General features: G+C 35.5%; 1 protein-coding gene across 9 annotated transcripts in view; it reads right to left on the bottom strand.

Moving 5' to 3' along the window:
* The window catches only part of LOC121727346 (poly(rC)-binding protein 3), a 177471-nt gene extending 162198 nt beyond the window's left edge, over nt 1-15273 (bottom strand). For 2 of the 9 annotated variants that reach the window (XM_042115122.1, XM_042115119.1), the window contains exon 1: nt 14816-15273. The gene's annotated coding sequence lies outside the window, so the exon portion shown is untranslated. The remainder of the gene's footprint in view (nt 1-14815) is intronic. The other 7 variants (XM_042115123.1, XM_042115124.1, XM_042115125.1 and 4 more) reach the window with 6 other exon arrangements.
* Nucleotides 15274-16102: the final 829 nt, after the last annotated feature.

The raw sequence follows: 16102 nt of genomic DNA, 5'->3' as shown, positions 1-16102 counted from the left end.
GAATGCGATCCGTGTCTCCATTTGGTCATTAAACACACATACAGTGTAATCCGACGCGTCGGCTTGTCTGTTATTAACCCGTAACACCAAACCGACGGATAGCTGGCATAATTAATTTTGCAAATGTTGTTTGCAGACGATTCATTACGTATAGTAATGAATGTCACACCAGTACTGATTGATTGTAAATTGTAATCAAAGAAATGGACACAAATGTTATTTGTCGCATAATATATAATATAATGTACATAATATTTAGAAAGAGATAGAGTTAATTACTCTAAAATAATGCCCCAATATTCGTTTAGATTGTCAATGTTTATTATCTACGTAGATTTATACGTGATGCTTTAAAAATTGTATGATTTATGAAAAGTTGCGCGCTTTAAACACCAGGCTAGCCAGATAAATTAAGACTCGACCGAAGATGTGCTCCTTTTTGGATTCCTTGAAATTCATGATAATTAGGATATCTATTTCAGCTTTATAATGCTGTGATTGTGATAATATTCCGGTCAAAATTACTACGCCGCACGTCGCCGAACCTCAGTTAGCAGCTGGCTTGAGATGAAGTGATTAGCAAGTTAGTAAGGGCGTCGATCGAATTAGAACCGGTCTATATTCATACTCATACTCAGAATATTATGAACTGTGATTCAGTTGGTGATTATGTATTTGTAGGTTTAGTTGCGGTCCAAATATTCAGCGATTATATATTATAGCATAATAACAGAATAAAAATGTGTACGAAAAGATTATTCGTATAAATGAAGAAGAATAACGAGCCCAGTGCGTCACCTTGTAGTACTCCAGTAAATAATTTCACATTTAAACTCAATAGCGGCAGCCCGTAAGTACGCAATTAGCCTGCGTTAATGAAATTTAACCCGCAAGTGTGCAATGTAAATAAAACCGTGAATGTTGAATTTGATCTTTCATGAGCCCGCGGACTTAATACTATCGTAATTAATGTGGACGCGTTAATTAACAATTACCGGCGATGACACGGCCGCACGCTGCACGGTTATCTACACGGTGCACGGCGTAATCCGAAATCGCGCATTTCAATAATCGCCCAATGATACGACAAAAATTACAATAAATTTATCTACCGAATTCGATAAAATTGCGGAGACTGTGAAATTGCTTCGATATATTTTTCTTTGTTATATTGGAAATTTAAATAAACATTCGTAATTGCTCCAAGCTTTACTGTTAAGAAAATTAATTTCGAGTACTACTATTTTTTTAAGGTTTTTTCGTCTAAGTACTGTAAGATCGACTTTTTGCAGGTCTTGGTTCTTAAGCGTCAATATTTAGTATTTAGATCTAATTAACCTAATAGTTGATACGTTTAATCAACACCAAGAATCAAGATGCACTTTTGGGAACTGAAAATTCTAAAGCTTTTAAATAAATTTTCTTTGCATTTCCACGTAGTAAATATAGCGTAAACGTGCACAATGCACAATGCACATGTTTTGCACAATCCGCTGGCAGTGCTCACTGCTCACAATTCAATTATTATCATTCAGTGTCAGTCAGAGTCGTCACGACTTTCAGACTCTCGGCGAATTCAGAGCGAAAGCACGTCCATCCGCGTAATGTTATTAGGCGTATAAAAGGATGCGCCCGTAACAATATTATGAATTATGCTTACGGCATTCGAACATGCAAAGTAAAATTCACTTTAACGGCGTAATAGTTCACGCTTTTATACGGTATTTTTTGCTATTCATTTTTAACCGACTTCAAAAAAAGATATTACAATTCGACCCGTATGTATATAATATTTCTGGAATTGCACAGTTTTCGTATAAAATATGTAAATCACCATCAGCGTCTGAACAAATGTGCCCGAAAGTGTTTTCTATGCATATTATGTATATTTTTATGTTTGTGTTCGCATATCTCCGTACCTAATTACTTGTCCGATTTAAGTAACTCTTGTTTTTTTTTTTTATATTTACTATGTATTATTCAACTAAGGAATACTGAAAGTTTCATCAAAATCAGTTCAGTAGTTTTTTAGACAGAACATTTTCATTTTCAAATACGTACAACTTCGGTCTTATCTATTTTAATAGTTATAATAATATACAACGTGTTGTGGATTTTTTCTGACATTGTAAGGTATATTTGGTTGATATTATTGACGTATGTAGCAACAAATGTAGGTTTATGTCCATTGTGGTATATTATAGCTATTAAAATATCACCATTTTCGAGTCAAAGATTCTCATTCAGAGAATTCTGCTACTTAACTAAGGATGAGGGGAAAATTTCTAAGAAAAATATTCAACGGAACCTTTTATTGTTATTGGTTGTATGATTTTTAAGTACTTGGCTTTATTATTAGGGTTAAATCCCTGGAAAACGTCGCCTATGTAACAAACGAGGGCAGGTATCTGGTATATGCATGCGTGCACGCCTTTATCATGCAAAGTCATGCAAACACATCAAGGTTTAAAGCGAGCGAGACTTTGTCGCACATTATATTGGAACTGCACTTCCGTACTTAGCTTTTTTGGAAATTCATTACAGCCGAAGCTAGGGCTTTTAAGACCATTACTGTGACGTCGACAAAATCTGATCGGAGCGTCCTTATCTAGTGCACTTATCGAATGATAAATGTCCATACTAATCTCTCTCTGGGTCTCTCTGTTTATCTGTTCTCTTTTCACGCTGAACCGATATTAATTAAATTTCTCATAAAAATAACGGGTTTTTTTAATGCGGTTCTATTTATGAAATGTAACACTCTGAAAGATATTATAGCTATCAGTTTTAACCTATGCGTTTTATCACCAGATCAGATATCACAGATAGTTTTGATAGCATATTATTATGGGTTCATTGCTTTATTACCGAATAATGTTTAGCTCGTAGTCCGTTTGAATCTAGCAGCTGATATGCACGAAATAATGCGTGTCTCTATGGCAGGAGTATAATGGCGCATACTCAACAAAAAGCCATTGTACTCGGCGTACGTTAATATTTTATATGCACACATTCTTGTGCAGCGAACGTTCTTGAAATAATATCATGTAAAATTCGACAAGACATCGAACTTCTTCCAGTTTTATCATGTGAAATAGAATTTTCTGAAATTTTTCTTATAAAGCAATTTTCCGTTGGTGTTAAGTAAAAGTTTGTTTAATTCATAATTATATTTATTTTCGTCCACGAGAGGAGGCAAATTAAAAGTTCAAAATATTAGGTCCATAGAAAATGTCGTCGCTTGGAGTGTCATATCGATCTTTCGAGCCAGACTCGATTCTTAAAAGAATAATAAACTCGAACCATTTTCCATTTAGGCAACGCTTATTCGTCTGCCGGCAATAAGAGCTAAAACTGTGTTCGACACTTTCCCAGCTCCTCGCATAGCAGCTGCAATTCAAATCTGACAATCCGTAATCTTTGATTGACAATTTGCAGAACTTTTCCAGAACTTTCTGTTCGAACACCGCTCGATTCGATTACTACGTATAATCATTTATATTTAAGTGTTGTAGACATAATTATTATAAGAGTAATAATATTTACTAGGAGTCTAATCTCTACTGAGTAAAGGACATAAGGAAATCGACGATATCGACGATTCGACGGTTCACGCACTTTGTTATTTTTGAACGTAAAAGTTATATCTTATTTTTATTATTTTCATTTTCATTTTTGTCCTTAATTCAAACAATAATATTCTATATTTCAGTAAACAATATTTTCACAAAAGTAATATTTAATTATAAAAACTATTTTCGAGCGAGCTCAATCGTAGCAATGAAGCGAAAACGAAAAATTTATACGAAAAGAGCGCAGTCGCTCACGCGTAACTGACTCGCAGTCGGAAAAAACCTCTATTTCCATGCGATATAAAGTGATCACAAAAGATTGTTCCATAACATTTTTTAACATTTTATTCTATATTTGTGGAAAATGATTTATTGAAAACCAGATACACGCGAAAATATTGTGATGTTTTTTTCACCGTTTATTCGACATTTTCGGTGTCGGTCGTATGGAGATAAACGGTCGCGAGTCCATTTGGGGATGAGAGTTGATGTTATTGAAAAACATAGACCATATTAGAAATTATTTAGATCTGAAATTATGTCAGAACTCAGATGTCATAGAAATATGATTGGTGACCGGCACGCTGAAGACATAGTACATATTTGCATAATATCTGATCTATCTGATATATCTGATCCTTTATATTAATAAAATATACTTTTTAAAGTTTTTATTCTGTGAGTACCTTCACAATTTATTGACGCCTTGAAAGAACTAAGCCAGTAAAATAGTTATTAATAATTAGTGTCACTGTAAGAAGATCCACCGTGTGTAGCTGCGAATACCGCAAATCAATACGGCGCGGCCGAGCGAAACCCGCTAAGTTATTTAAAATGCAGTCGACACATCATCCGAGTGAAATGCAATATTCGCCTTGTCCATGCGGAAACATGGTTATTTTCAATCACGTTAGTCAATACAAAAAAAAAGTCTCTTCAAAATAAAAGTTGAATTGATGGGTTTTTTATCTATTCCTGCTAGCTTTTATGAAGTTCGACGTATGAAAAATGTTGTCTAACGGTAAAAAGATTATGTTATAAGTAGTCGTTTCCTTTATTTGATAATGTTTTTCCGATCCATCATATTTTCAATTACTTAATTATTTATAAGGCCGATATTGACATAATAATATAACGGGTCGCCGGTCGAACAGAACCCGTCTAGTACTAGTATGTAGGATAGCCAGGTTATTGACACCTGCGGGCCATACAAGGAGGTCTGGTTACAGCTAACTGTGAGATAGGATGGAGTGATTTAATTACACATAACTGTGAATTACATGCTATAAGTACAGGGCATTCCTGGTATTCGGTTGCACAAATGTACAGTCATCACTGGAACATCTGAAGGCAACGTTTACTGTGGAAAATTCAAGCTTCGGCACTAAATATAATAATTATGTTCTCGATTATAGAAAAGTCGTCTATAAATATTCATTTAAGAGTAGCCCTAAAAAAACGTCCCAATTAAAATAACTTCCTCTGGGTAGTTAAAACATAAAAATACAAAACGATAAAAAAACACAGAGTGTAGAGAGTCGGCTAGACAGATATGTACTTATATAATATATCATGGTCTTAGAGAATAGCGAAAAGTGATAATACTTATATGATGTGTGCCTAGTGAATGGGGATCTATTTATTTTTTTATTTAAATCAAGCTACGTAGGCCCATACAATATATTATACCTTAATGACTAACATACATAAAAATTGTATTAACTTAACAACTACACTACAATATATACCTTATCTATAACTCTGCTATATAAGGCTATTATACCTCACTGTAATCAAAGACCTCAACTCAGGTTGAGGAGACGAGTTGAAGTCCCGAACTTGAGTAATCTTCCCGAAACAAAAAGTCAAGCGAATCTCTTAATAACCTCGTTTTAAATATCAATTTTGATCAACGGCCAATTTATTAACAACCAAAATCACAAACACAAATTAAATATTTAACGCACAATTAACTTACACGCGCGAACAACAAAAGGTTTTCATAATTATTTACCATCTGCGGTTATACAAAACAATATTAACCCGAACAAATAACCAGGTAATTTCAATTCGCACAAGTACAAATCGACGATACTGTTCAAACATTTAAGTGATATTTTATTGTACACTCTTGTCTGTTTTAACATTGTTTCACTGACCGGGCTGTTTTCCGTCGGCAAGTGTTGACGTACTGATATTCCCCGGCTTTCCACTTTACTCATTGACTGTACAATGTGATGAGTTCAAAATAAAAATTTGACTAAATAACACTAGGGTTTTCGTTGATGTTATGTAAATAACTAGTTTTATTTTATTCGGTTTCGAAGAAATGCTATTCTTATTAAATAAATAGAGCACCTAATCGGACATTCACATTATTCTTTTCTTTTGTACATAATTGAAAATGATAATTCCTACCGTCCAATTAGCCTCTCGATTCAACATCCTCGATCTCATAAACCTCGATCTTTATTGCCGTACCCGAGTCTAACAAATAATTAACGTGGGTTGGAAGAAATTAGCCATTACTTACATCCTTGTCCCTATGAAGCCGGAATCAATTAAAGGTAAAAACTCCACCGTTAGTTATCCCGTTAGGCGCCGAGTGTGGAAAAACTGGGGAATTCAGACGTGTCTGCTTTCAATTCACAGTACCACCAGCTACTAGGTTTCACTGGACCTGCTCTACCAGTTGTGTAGATGAGCAGCCATACCGTTATAAGTGCAATCCCATCTATTACATCTAAGCCTTATTATCAGATCATTTTATGTTCAAGCTATCGGTGAAGCTGTCGGTAGCAATGTATGTATCGGTTTTATCTTCTTATATATAAAATTCTCGTGTCACAATATTAGGCCGCGTACTCCTCCGAAACGGCTTTACTGATTTTAAGAAAATTTTATATGCATATTCAGTGGGTCTGAGAATCGGCTACTGGGTACTTATTATACTGATAAGTACATTTGTTGAATAAATAATAGTAAATTATTACAAACTTGAGACTGACGGCGACAATTGTTTGTGCGACGGGATAGCGATGGACTTTTCCATGGTGACATACTTATTTAGTCACTTCAATAAAATAATATGGGCGAAATACTTTATATGGCAAAGAAACGTTTGCCGGGACAGCTAGTTATATGTATATTATAAATTATATTATGCGATAACATTTTGTAATACTCGTACTTATCCGTACTATATACATTTTGTAATACTCGTATTTATCTGTACTATATACATTTTGTAATACTCGTACTTATCCGTACTATATACATTTTGTAATACTCGTACATATCCGTACTATATACATTTTGTAATACTCGTACTTATCCGTACTATATACATTTTGTAATACTCGTACTTATTCGTACTATATACATTTTGTAATACTCGTACTTATTCGTACTATATACATTTTGTAATACTCGTACTTATCCGTACTATATACATTTTGTAATACTCGTACTTATTCGTACTATATACATTTTGTAATACTCGTACTTATTCGTACTATATACATTTTGTAATACTCGTACTTATTCGTACTATATACATTTTGTAATACTCGTACTTATTCGTACTATATACATTTTGTAATACTCGTACTTATCCGTACTATATACATTTTGTAATACTCGTACTTATTCGTACTATATACATTTTGTAATACTCGTACTTATTCGTACTATATACATTTTGTAATACTCGTACTTATTCGTACTATATACATTTTGTAATACTCGTACTTATCCGTACTATATACATTTTGTAATACTCGTACTTATTCGTACTATATACATTTTGTAATACTCGTACTTATTCGTACTATATACATTTTGTAATACTCGTACTTATCCGTACTATATACATTTTGTAATACTCGTACTTATCCGTACTATATACATTTTGTAATACTCGTACTTATTCGTACTATATACATTTTGTAATACTCGTACTTATTCGTACTATATACATTTTGTAATACTCGTACTTATCCGTACTATATACATTTTGTAATACTCGTACTTATTCGTACTATATACATTTTGTAATACTCGTACTTATTCGTACTATATACATTTTGTAATACTCGTACTTATCCGTACTATATACATTTTGTAATACTCGTACTTATCCGTACTATATACATTTTGTAATACTCGTACTTATCCGTACTATATACATTTTGTAATACTTATCCGTACCGTAAGTACTTATCCGTACCGTATAATGAACTTTTCTCTCGCGATAAAAACATAAATAGAAGTTTGGAGTTCTTCTATTCACGTCATGCTGTACGTGTTCACGTATTGTAAAGAAAATAAAAAGCTGTATAATGTAGATGAGCACCACCAAATTAACTACACATTGTTACTGCTATAACTTGTAGAAGTTAGTTAGCTATAACAATATCTTGTATTCATAGACTACATTTACACGTCCATAGTTTCAGTTTTCTAAACTTTTTCTCATCTAAGACTTAAGCGAGATAAATCTTGGAAGTTTCCGTTATTGAGATAAAGACGAGTGCGGGGACCCCGAATGTGGGGCAGCATTAAAAATTTGGTGGACGAACTGAAGCGAGCGCACGGGTTGACAGCGATGATTTCGTGCGTCCCAGTAGTAAAATATTTCACCATTCCCCGCCTCGGGGCACATATAATTTAATCCATAAAGACCCGAAACGACAAAGTTTGTAACGCGTTTATTCTGTTTTCCCGAGTAAGTTCATAACTTAAGTGAGATATAAAATTTAACGTCGGTTACGAATGTGCTCCGCTATTCGTACGGAAAAAAATTGTTCAGTTAAGTAAATTAATGCCCGCAATTTTTACGAGTCGGAGGATGTTAGTCGCTTTGACGGAGATAGAGCTACCCTGGAAATGAAAATCAAAATGTGAGCTACTCATGCTATTTCACTATACAGTGTGATCTCTGCGACAAGGTGAGTGAGGTACTGGAAAAACAAGCTCGGGCGAAACGGTTGAAACCTTTTAGTTTTGTACATTAGTTACAAAACTTTCTAGACTCCAAATATTTATTATGAATGCCTCGAAAATTAAATTCACCGTATACAATTTTAGCGATACGAAATTACGCCGGCCTTTGTGTACCTAATGGCACATGGCGCATGCATAACTAATATTAATAATTTACATTAATAATATAGAATTTAGTGGTTATTTCATTCAGTGAAATATTTCTATGAAATAGTTTTATTACTTTCAATAATTACGTGGTAGAGCCATGCTTCGGCACGAATGCCACGAGAAATACCACGGGCTCACAGAAAAACAGCGTGAAACAGCGCTTGCGCTGTGTTTCGCCGCATGAGTGAGTTTACCGAAGGCCCAATTCCCTACCCTTCCTTCCCTACCCGTCCCTATTCCCTTCCTTACCTCCCTTACCTTGAAAGGCCGGCAACGCACCTGCAGCTCTTCTGGTGTTGCATGTGTCCATGGGCGACGGAAGCTGCTTTCCATCAGGTGACCCGTTTGCTCGTTTGCCCCCTTATTTCATAAAAAAAAGTTTCATACTATCATACTGTAAGAAACCAGTCATGGCGATCCAGTGCTGACAGTCAATTATTAATTTTGAACAAACTCTGAACAAAATAATATTAAAATTGAAGGATTTTCAGTAATTCTCTAGTGATAAAAGCTTATTTAAATGAGATCCCTACCGCAATATGAAACAGCCTGTCAATATGTACAGCCTGAAAGTTTTACAAAACAATAATTATTATAAAATTAATATGAAACATCGAAATACAGATTAATAAAATACAATTTAAAATATGAGCAAATTATTTTGTAATTTTAATAATGAAAATATGAAACTTTACTATATTATGACCTGGTTTTCACTTAGTCTATTCATGAAATTAATGAAATTCCTTTTGGAGGAATTTCTTGCCCAAAATAATCGTCTTATCTGACGATATTGTTAATTACTTTAAACTTCCTATGAACTTGTTATTACGACTTGGCTTAGGCGAGTTTATTTCTATATTTATCAATGTAATGTTTAAGTAACTGTGAAATTTAAATGATTCTGAATTTATGTCTGTATTTCAGAAAAATATGATGGAGATTGGAGGTGTTTTCAAATTTATGTGTATTGTTTGGATTTTGTGTTTTTTTATGATTTCCATTTATTTTATTTTACCAATAAAACATTACACGGTAATAAAAAAGGTATAAAGCATAACAATACAAAATAATCATAATTATCTTAAATATTAGATAAAGTAGTTAACATATTCTACATCTACAATACAACATGTTAGGTATGTGCGTATAATCTAAGGTTGGGTTGCAACAGAGGCGTGGTTAAAGTTATGATTATAGTTAAGGCTAATTTAACTTTAACCTTAACTTTGACAACAAAATTTGACAGAAGACGTTGCTGGTCCGACAAGGCTTTATAAGAATGTGGGCGGAGGAGCGCTGCTGGTAAAGGAGAACTGTCAAAAATGGCGTTTTTGTATGATGACAGCGTTAGTTCCTTTTTTCGCCACGTGCATTTAAGGCATTGTCGAGCTGTATGGTTATGGTTAAATAGTCTTGATGGCGTCCACTTTTAACTTTATCCAAAGTTATAGTTACAGTTATAGTTAAAGTAAGTTGGTGCAACCCACCCTAAGTGAAAACCTAAATAAAATACGTTTTCTCACAAAGTATTACATTTTGAGGAAAGTAGTCGGGCTACCCCAAAGATTAACCTTCAGACAACTTTGCAATCGTACCCCTAGAAACCTTTTAGTTTAACAACCTCTTTAATTTGACAACTGACACTCGCCCCTAAATGTTGGATAAACATCCACGTCAAAGGAGATGTTTCTACCGAAGACTCTACAAGTCTTCATTTTATTGCAAAACAGAAGAAAACGTCAGTGGAAGAAGCAGTTAAAACATTGCTTTTTTGCATAAATTGAGGCCGGAATTATGGTTTAAAAAAACTGTGGATTTTATGTGTAGCCAGATATATTAGCTAAATGATAAAGTGGGTAAGTTACAATGTTTGTTAAAATTATAAGGGAAAAATAAGTAATTGTCGCTATGTTATTTATATCACAGCGACAATTACTTACTTTTTCCTTTTAAGGTTAGTTATCTGATTCTTCTACTCACGTCTTTTATTTTATTTAAAGTCTGCAATCCAAGGAAGTATGTAGAGTTTTCTTTCTCGAGCGGCACTTTACGCTATCGAGAGTCGCTACTTACTTGTCTAATCAGCTCAATTGTTCCCTTTCGGTGCCTCTTCTCGTTTAACTGTTTTCTTCGGGGAGTATATTTTATTTAGTCGTTGTATAAGATATCAATAACTTTGGAGGTAGAAAAGATAGAAGTACTCGGTCGGACATTAATTATTGTCCTACTAAATGTTATCCACTTCGACGAAGCCAAAATGAAGATTAGCGTTTCTACAAGTTTCTCCCTCTGTAACTTAAGCTACTGATACGAATTAAACGAATTTGTTGTCCCTAGGGAGATGTTACAACGCACAATGCAAATTTAACAGCGTAAAGTGCTTATTTAATGTCGGTCCTGACCTCGCTTAAGGGTTCATTTTTTATCACTACACTTTCTTAGAAACTATCTGTTACATTATCTTCTCTCTAATTACTGATAAGAATAATTACGTAACAAGTACTTAATTACACATGAAATTAAAAAACCACGTAAGAAAATGGTAGAATTTGAATCGTGCTCATAACACGATTCAATTGAAAAAAATATAAATTAAATAAAGTGCTACGCTCGCTAGCGGCTATAAATTAAGCAATAAAAGTCAGTAAGTCCAAGCGGTATCGGCAAATCAGTTTGGCGTTGGTCAAACTTAATAAAAGCAGGACTTGAGCTCAACTTACTTGGTGTTAGTACTAGCTACAGTCGATGTTACTAATTCCGATGTTCACAAAGTTTATGCATACCTAATCCCTTTTACTTATTAAAATATTTATAATGTGTAGTATAATGCCATCCAGTACAAACAATGTAGATTATTTGTCAATGTTTTATTTTAACGATAAATATTTTATTTCCTCAATTATTTTTAATGATACAAGCAATTAAGTATTCTATACATAATATGATAGTTTTAAGTTTTATTTAAACAATAGTAACTAGTAAGTGTCATTATAAAACTAAAATATTAATAATTCATACAATCATTCCAAAGAAAAAATTAAATAAGCAAGGTTCAATAAGGATTTGTGCACTACTTTTTTTGTACATTATTATTCACTTTTAATACAGCTATTTGGGGGGAAAAGCTAGAAAATCAATGTTCTATCTACAGACACAGCTATCTCAAGATCGGCACCGGTTCCAGTGAAGTAAACTAACAAATCACATCTTTCAGGTGGGAATATACAAGTATGCTTTTATGTCATAACTCATAGGTCACGGTAAATATACAAGTTTTTGAATTGAAATATACAGCGTTATGCTGGATTTCCATGCTTGCCTGCAGGCTCAAGCATCCACAAATTTCGCTTGGCATTTAGAAGTCGTTTACACGCTTGTGAATGCGTTAGTTTATTACGTACATCCAAACAAGCGCCCTTTGATGTGTATCCAAAAACTGACACTATACCGGATCGGATACTTGAAGCGTCCACAAGCTCACGCAAGCCAAGCCAGATGACTCTCCTTACACGCTTGTGCTTGTGGACGCTGGTCAAGCCTTGGCAAGCATAGAAACGCAGCATAATAGTTTTCTACTAATATATTTTAGTACGTTTTGTGTTAAATGTATGATGTATTATACGTGGGAGAGCCACGCTTCGGCATGAATGGGCCGGCTCGACCGGAGAAATACCACGTTCTCACAGAAAACAGGCGTGAAACAGCGCTTGCGCTATGTTTTGCCGAGTAAGTGAGTTTACCGGAGGCCCAATCCCCTATACTATTCCCTTCCCTACCCTCCCCTATACCCTTCACATCCCATCCCTACCCTTCCCTATTACCCTATTCCCTCTTAAAAGGCCGGCAACGCACCTGCAGCTCTTCTGATGCTGCGAGTGGCAAACGAGCAAACGGGTCACCTGATGGAAAGCAACTTCCGTCGCCCATGGACACTCGCAGCATCAGAAGAGCTGCAAGTGCGTTGCCGGCCCTTTATTAGGGAATAGGGTAATAGGGGAGGGTAGGGAAGGGAATAGGGTAGGGGATTGGGCCTCCGGTAAACTCACTCACTCGGCGAAACACAGCGCAAGCGCTGTTTCACGCCGGGCTTCTGTGAGAACGTGGTATTTCTCCGGTCGAGCCGGCCCATTCGTGCCGAAGCATGGCTCTCCCACGTATAAATTATACATTTTGTAAAAAAGTATCATATTTTTTCAACTCTTGTCTCTGGGACTCAGCTGATCTGACTGGCCGTGTAAGCATTGTCTAATAGTATCTCAGATTCAATAAAAATACTATAATTCATTTTCAATTTGCCACCTTGTTGTCGACAGACTTCAACCATAAATAAAAGAGTATAATTCGTATATCGAGGCTTGTCACTCAAAAATCTGTCATTTTTCCTAGTGTGTGTGTTGTAGTGTGTGTAATGTTTTATTTGTTAAAAAAATGTATGATAAAAGCATAATTTCAAAATAATATTAGCTCGATGCACTCCTTCATCATGTAAACTATAACTGTGCAAAATTTCATTCACCTATGTTTCCCCACTTTTCGTCAAAAGGGATACAAAGTTGTTGGCTCACGTATTAATATATAGATATTAGTCATAAAGCTAATGTTTAGCTATGAGTATTATCGGTACCTATGAATAAATTAGTTTGTACTGATTAATGTTTAAACAGTCTACGATTTTTTAATTCCAATCTTATTTGAATTTGTATCTATTCCCTTATGTATTGAAAAAAGGAAACAAGAAAGAATACACTTCTCTTGTACGTGGAACTTAAGTTCCGTATGAACTTCTCACTCTCTGTTATTTTATTGAAGATATCAATGTACGGAAGATAGATAAGATATAATATACAGATAGGAACTACCTACTTCTACTACTTCGATCGCAGATATCAGGTAATGCTTTTGTATTCTATTGTTGTCGCGATCACCGGTGTTCTTATAGGGCTTGAAGAATTAATAAAAAAAGATAACACAAAATATATTGATAGATAAGAAGTTATATTAAGCTGGAAGATAAATATTAGGCGGGGAAAGCTAATATTCATTACTTGTCGCTTTCCCATTCGATTTCAGACTTCCCAATGAGAGGCACAAAGCTTCCCCGGGGAGCCATTGATTCCTTTTTGATGGTACCTTTATAATATCATTTTTCCCCGTGGAATTGGAGTTCCTTAATTAAGTCTAATGTAGTGTGCTATGTATTAACAGAGTGAATGATATAAAAAAAATTGGTGGTTGTATTTTAATAATTGAAATAAAATCAGCCAAGTGCAAGTCAAACTCGCGCCAAAATATTATGCCAAATGGGTATCGAAATAGGCTAAATGTTGGGTTTTTTTAGCCCCCCTTAAATATTTATCTTATTACAATTTAATTGTTAATTTTTAAAGAACACATACCTATAATTGAGGATTTGAAAATTTCAAGTGCCGATAGTGGCCCCCTTAAATGTTTATTTTATTTTTAAGCATTTGTTCTTATAATGGATAGCGGCAACGCCTGGAGATAGACAGATAGACAAACAGACGGACAGACAACGAAGTCTTAGTAATAGAGTCCCGTTTTTACCCTTTGGGTACGGAAAATGGTAAGTGATCTACTAAAATATATCAAAACACGTTTTTATTATTCGTAGCAAAACACTTGTAAAATAAATATTGTAAGTTGTATTTAGTAAATGTGACTGGTAGAAAAATTACTAGCAGTTAAATACAAAAGCAACAACTGGGTATTGTTAAGTTTAATCAAACTTCTGTAGGATTTATTTAATTTAATTAATATTAAGAGAAGAAACTCCGCTTTTTCACTTATAAACAGCTGTTTGTTTTTATCGCGGCCCACGTGGAATTGAAACTTCACTTAGTAAGAGTAACTAGAAACCATATTTTCTAATAAAACTAAAAGCCCAAAGCAAAAACAATTCTGAAAATATACAACAAAATATGACCGAGAAATAAAAGTAAACGAACAATGTTTCGGAGCCTAAAGCTCGGTGCATCTACTCAATTAAAATAAAATAAACAGCAGCGGCAGCATAAAAAAACTGAATAAAAAGGAGGCGATATAAAGCTGACGAGGCATATACTCACCTACTCGACGGATGTAAATGAGAGCAGAGCAGAATGCTCGTGGCATGCGACCGGGCCGGAGACACTTTTCAGCACTCCAACAATCCAGTTACCCTATATTTGCACTAGTAAAGTTCAGTCACCTGTATAATTATGCCGAAAGTCTGACTACGCCGAAAGTGACACTTCGAACGAAACTTAAAATTTGGGCGCCAAAATTGCGGACGAAGTCGGCCGGCGAATTCGTATAATTAAAGAGAGGGGGGGAAAATTTTTCGAAGGATTTTTCGAGAGAAGCTAGATATTATGTTGCGTCGGAGCGCGGTACTTGGAATCAGCACCGGCGACGGCGGGGAGATCGTACGTCACGGACGGGAGAGGTTCGGACACACGAGCGACGAGGCGACGAGACCGACCCGACGTGAGTGACGCCGGCCGAGACCTCCCGCCCGCCTAGCGCCGCGCGCGCCCGCGAGCAAAAAGGATGCAGCGAACTAACCCTCGGACCCGCGAATATCGCCGTTCGGATCATCTCATGAGAGTCTCGAGTGCTCTTCATCGTTGGCAACGTTCGCTCGGCGAGGGAGGGCTCTCGCCGCCTCGTTTCCGAAGGGTGCTATGTGCGAGCGGCGGTGTCGTCGTCGTTTAGAGCTCTACTGCGCACGCTCAAGGTCGGTTTTTCCGCGGCACACCTGAGATGAACACCTGACGTTAAACATCATATCGAGGAACATGTGCCCCTGTTGGCTAGGTGTAGCGAATACCATAACGAATACTTTAGCCGAACGCGCGCCATATTATGCAACGTTACGGTCGTGTATTGTGCAGTTTGAAAATTTCTTCTCCTTCGACTGAGCTTTTAGAGCACGCCAGTGCATTGTACGCTCAAACAAAGTATCGCATACTTTTCATTGCATACATTAAAAAGTAAATTGAAAAGTGAGCGAGGATTTCTGAATATTGTTTTATTGATTCTGTCTACAGTCGGGAATCGGTTCATATTCGAAGCTATCGTTGTAACGCGTGTAACAAAAATATTACTTCATATTTTCAGAAAATAATGTTTTTTAATTTACTTTTGAGTACGATGCATGAAGTTATTCAAAAACATTACCGAACACACAAAATATACAAGCCAACACCGTTATCACTTATCACTCACGTCCAAATTAAATACACAGACAATGAGCTTATGTCGCGAGAGGAGATCCCAGTTGACATGAATTATGATGTCCACACTCCACGTACACCCGTAGTGGTGTTTGATGAAGGTTACATTAAAACATCACACTGTCCACGCAGATTCAT

Source organism: Aricia agestis, chromosome 5 (assembly GCF_905147365.1).
Source record: "Aricia agestis chromosome 5, ilAriAges1.1, whole genome shotgun sequence".
In the NCBI taxonomy this organism is placed as follows: Eukaryota; Metazoa; Arthropoda; class Insecta; order Lepidoptera; family Lycaenidae; genus Aricia; species Aricia agestis.
This window is presented reverse-complemented; position numbering and strand designations above follow the sequence as displayed.